The following is a 6,000-nucleotide window of genomic DNA, read 5'->3' on the forward strand; positions in this document are numbered from 1 at the left end:
TCCTGCCATTGGGCAGCTCTAAAATTACCTGAATTAATTCCTAGATCCTCAAATTCTATGTCTTCTCTACAAGCATTACTTTGTGTACATTTACGTGCAATATGTCCTAACTCTTGACATTTAAAACATCAGTTTGGCCTCTTAGCCATAATGGTTCCCTAGGTAGCTATTTCCCACAATAGTCATATTGTCCCTGATTATGTACAGACCTCTGTGCTTCTGTTTTTCCACTTGTTTTTTTATAAAGCAGCTTCAATGTAGGTTTAGAATCATTACTGTGCAATTCCTTAGCAGTCAAATATCTCTTAACCAGGCTCATCATTTCTTCTAGGATCCCCTTGACTAACCCAATGTCAAAGTCCAGTTGGCAGATTCCTGAAAAAACAATCCATTACAACCATTTCTATGACTTTTGTGGCTGAATTAATGTCTGGCTGCAGCCATTTCTGAGCAAGTCTCATCAGTTCATACATTTGTGCTCTTTTTTTCCCATCTCAAACACCCAATTGTTAAATCGTTGGGTGCGAATTGCAGGTGTTACTCCCAAGCGTGTTAGAATTTCAGTTTTTAGTTTCTTATAATCTTGAGCCTGGCTGTGAGACAAATCCTCATATGCTTTCTGTGCTTCTCCACTAAGACATGGGGTGAGTAGCTCTGCCCACTGGTTAGGTGGCCACTTTTCCCTGGCAGCAATCCTATCAGAAGTTGTGAGGTAAGCCTCAATATCATCCATCTCTGACAACTAATGCAGAAAGTAATTTGCTCGGATATAGCGCCCCTTATCCACAGTGGGGGTAGCTGCAGATGGCTTTAGAACTTGCTGCATTACATTAACAAGTGTAGCTCTATCCTCACACTGGGCATCCATTATGCTGCTAACTTGTGCAGTCAGTAAGCAATTTGTCTCTTGCTGTACAGCAGTAGCTTGCACCAAAGATTTCAGCAGCTCCTCTATTTTGTAAAACTTCTCCTCTTAGAAATAAAAGGTAACATATATATACATGTCTAAATATGTATGTGTATATATTGTAATCCAGCACCCACTCCTGGTTTCAGGGAAATAGCACGGTCCTCTGTATAAACGACACATCCTTGATAAATTTAAACAGTCTGCTTTATTTTCACTGTGCAAGTGCAGATTACAACAATGTGTGTTTATAACAATTAACCCTTTCATGACAGGGTCAATTTGTCAGTTTTTCTGATGTAGACAAATTGAAATCCCGCAATGATGCACGTGATCGCGAGATTTTAGTTATGGGATTGGGTCAGGGGGCGTCCCTATGATGCTAGGCAAGCCCTCCAGACCGCGATCGTATCCAGGAAGCGCCGTTGGCTTCAGGACAGCCAAGCGGCTAGGACGTTCTATTCCGTCCTAACGGCGCTAAAGCCCAGCACAGTTAGGATGGAATAGAATGCCATAACAGCATTAAAAGGTTAAACACACTTGATCCTATAAACAAAAGCAATGTGTTTATAACAATTCAACAAACCTAATCCTATAAACAAAATCCTAGCTCAGTTTGAGCTCTAACTAGCATAGTTTTCATACATTACTAAACCAAGGTAAACTAAACTTATTAAAACATGCTGTTTTTACCAACCTCACTATTTAGCAGCTTTTCTCAACTCAACAGCAATGTGCTTCTTTCAAAGTCAGAAACACTCTGGAGGCTCTCTCTCCACCTAGCAGTTGGATAATTAATTAAACTCATTTGATTGAACACAAGTGAGGAGTGGAACACTGGCCCGCCCTCTCTCTCTCCAGGGACCCAAAAATACAGCAGTTCATTCCTAGCCACATTTTACACAATACATTTCCCTCAGATTTAGAAATCAAATACACATTTCAACAATGTAGGAGAAATATTAAGCTGGTCACTCACAATTCCCTTTTCTCTGTCACAATTATTGTTCCCTCTAAGGCCAGTTTTGTGAGCAGCCCAGCAGTGAAACAGTTAATAAGGGAACCACACAATACATATGTAAACATATATAAACATATATATGTGCATTGGAGCACTTTGCAGTCAAGTAGCTGAAAACATGAAAAATCATATATATGCAATATTCATATTTAATAAAGTGTTTAACTATGTACTTAATGTAAATATTTCACATTCCAATGTTCTTAACATAAGGGAATATGTTCTATGGTTTTTTTAAATAGATATTCATATATATATATATATATATATATATATATATTATTATTATTATTATTATTCTTTATTTATAATGAGCCAACAGATAGTAAAGCATACAAGACTTAGGCATACAAGGATTAGTAAGCAAACTTCTAGTAATGGTGCCATAATGATGGTTTAGTGGCATTCAAAGCATTAGTATGCACAGTTATGCAGAGAGTTAAGCTGGGTTTTTAGCGTGAGTTAGTAGTAGGTATTTACTCAAATCACAGTTCTGTAAACATATACGTAGTAGCAAACCCTCGACAGGGATACTTATGCCTGTTTCTGTGAAAAAACAAAGTTTACTCCAACTTTCAAAAACCAGTCAGTGGCTCACATATGAGAGGTGCATACGACCTTACTGTCTGTTGTCTAGACGAAAGGAACCTTGCTTATCCATATAAGAAATCCTTTTCTTGTCTTTAGCCGAGCTTTAAAGGAGAACTGCTCCATAGGACGCCAGAGTTTTCATAGGGGTACTTTGCAGTCTGATGCACACATCACATAGACCAGTCAGCCAATGCTGACGCGCGTTTCACCCCCTTGTCTGGTACTTTGTGTGCGCTTCTGTCTCTCTTTTGTCTTCTACAGTGTCCATTAACTGAGCCAAGCAAGGGATCACCTGGCTGGGTAAGAGCAGCACCGAAGGAAACTGAAGGAAATCTGTCCTAAACAGAAGTCTGTCCACAACAGAAGCCTGTCTACAACAGAAGCCGGCCATAACAAAACATAGAGTTTAAAAGGAAAATCGGACATCATCTATATTTCATAAATACCTTACGTAATACATCGGACAGCTACAGGTCACTAGATATACTACTCCTTCTGTTCTACAATTAATATTCCCTTTTACAAACTGTTTTTTATTGTTTCTATCCAAAAATGAATTACCTGTAAGTATGTTCTTACATACTGAGCATTTCCTACATTTAAAATGACCATTTTGTTCTTTTAGTTGTTTCAGCCCGTTTGTTTCCTTTTTCATGTAGTGACTTGTAACAAGTTTGTCTTTTAAGTTACTGGCCCTCCTAGCTGTTAACTGTGAATATTCTCCTATAAGTTTTGATAAAATTGGATCTATTTTTAAAAGGTGCCAATGTTTACTTAAAATTAATCTGAGCTCTTCCCAATTATTATTATAAGTTGTTATGAATCTTATTATTTCTGTTCGTTCATTTACTTTTGGTTTGTAAAGTAAATCTTCTCTGCTAATGTGCCTTGCTTTTACATATGCCTTTTTAATTGGCTATCCTTATAGCCTCTCTCTCTGAATCTATTTTATAAATCTCTAGCTCCTTTTTAAGTTGACTGTGTTCAGAGCAATTTCTTTTGTGCCTAAGGTATTGGGTATTGGGTGTATAGTGACTTTCTGCTCTTAAAAGGGTGTTACCTGCCGTTATTTTCCTATGTGTGGCAGTATTTAATTTGGTTTCATTTTTCATTATGTTTAAGTCTAGGAAACTTACCTCACTGGTACTGTAATTAAAAGTGAATTTCAAATTGTAATCATTTATATTTAATTTTTCCATAAACATTTCCAATTCCTTTACTGATCCCTGCCATAACACCAGGATATCATCTATATAGTGTATCCAAACACTAAACAAATTTTCACTTAATTCACTATCCAAAATTATATTATTTTCCCAATGGCCTAAGTAGAGACAGGCATAGGTTGGTGCACAACAGGTGCCCATGGCTGTCCCTAAGGTCTGTTCATAATATCTTAACCAAAAGTGTTTACTCCTGTAGTCCCCCACAATTCTACTAGTAAAAATACATTTTTTCAATATTCTCCATTATATTAAGGGAAAAATATAGTTTCTATTTCTTCCTAATAGAAGTATGATAGTTAGGGGAGACTAGAATCAATATATATATATTCTTTCTTAATATTATATATAAATGTTGTAATGGTAATTATAATGATCAATTGTGTGGAGATTAATTAATAAATATGTTCACAATATCCTTATGATGATTAAACGAATCAATTGAAAACATAGAATTGATGTACAGAAGCAAAACTAATTTACCCGCTTCCTAAATAGCAAAACTGTGAAGAGTGACAAGGGAGGTTCTAAAAATGGAATAAAAGGGAATCCTCCTGATGACATCACAAACTGATTTGCCAGAAGAAGCCCTAAGCCTAATGGATGAAACAAGTGTATTAAGTTTGTTTAGTTTGTAGCAATCCTCTGTGTACAATTATCTGTGATACTAATCCAAAACTTTTAAGTATATAGCTTATTTAAGGGCTAATGATTTAGTGCTGGATAGGGCTATCTTTTCCCTTTCCCAATCTTTATCCCTATTCAATCCTAATCTTAATCTTTCTTCTTTTTCTATCTTTTATAATATATATATATATATATATATATATATATATATATATATATGTGTGTGTGTGTGTGTGTGTGTGTGTGTGTGTGTGTGTGTGTGTGTTTAAGAATAAATAGAACATATTCTTCTAAGAATAAATAGAACATATTCTTCTACGTGAAGAACATTGGATTGTGAAATATTAAAATTTAATTTTGTGTTAGCACACGTGAGAAAACATGTTTTGGGTTTACGCTCAAGTAAGGGTGTAATTTTTTTCCCCAGTTTTCATGTTTCGTTGAAGTCTATGGGGGAATACGATAGAGAGGTTTCAATATTCTAAGTTCGACTTTTTTGCGTGATGGGTTATTGTTTGTGTAAAAACGTTTTACTTTCAATTTGTAATATAAGCACTACCTGATGCGTGCAAAAAGCTTACTTCTAGTGGTGTTAGCTCGTTATTGGACATGTTACATGTGACTGTTTAGAATTATCTAGAGAACACAATACAAACCTTTATTAAAGCTCTATAAATACATTAAATTCAGTGTGGCAGATGACAAACTATCATCCTCCTAGGGGTATCCCTTCCAATCTGGATCCTATCGGTTTAAACCCCTTTTTATCCATTTATTTGATTAATTAACATATATTTTACATTTAATGTAAAATGTGATAGTTAAAGAAAGACACTGAAACTGTCTAGTCCCATTCTCTCTTTTTCTTTTTTATAGATACTTTGACCACATCAAACCAGAGATCTTGGCTCCCATTATGAAGCTATGTAGTATCAGCTGATCAGTAGAAGCACCACATGTGCGGAATCCCATTGACATTGAAGACACAACGTATTGGATACCCAGCTGAAGGCTGGGGTGGGCCCACAAGCTGCCATATTTCTCCAGCACATAATTGTTGCATTGTTGGAGGTATAGAGAGATCATTCTTCTGCAGTAACTTCCTGGTTTCTGTCACATTGTCAGCCATGCACATGGTGACATCAGGGGGCATTCTGACTAAAGCCAGTGATGGGGAAGTGGACTGAAGTCTCCTTTCCCCTCTGCTATATATATATATATATATATATATATATATATATATATCTGTGTGTGTGTATTATATATATATATATATATATATATATATATATATATATATATATATATATATACAGCTATATACATGCACCTTTGAATCAAATACCTTGACATTATATCTATATAAATATATATATTTTTAAAATTAAAGATTAAATATAAAGTTTTCTTCTAACTGAAGAACAAAGATATTTCAAGTATTTCTTAACGCACCCTTTGGGTTTCGTTGTCCTAGCGCACCTTCAGGGTGGCGCATGAGCTAAAATCAGAAGAGACTTTTATAGTGCAGACTTCTATGGGGAAAGGGAGTTACAAGGTCCAGACGTTAGCTCTTGGGAAAAGTTTATACTATCAATTTGTATTACGAGTTCTACTGATTTAACTTGATGGTG

The sequence above is a fragment of the Bombina bombina genome, chromosome 4 (genome assembly GCF_027579735.1).
Source record: "Bombina bombina isolate aBomBom1 chromosome 4, aBomBom1.pri, whole genome shotgun sequence".
NCBI classification, from domain to species: Eukaryota; Metazoa; Chordata; class Amphibia; order Anura; family Bombinatoridae; genus Bombina; species Bombina bombina.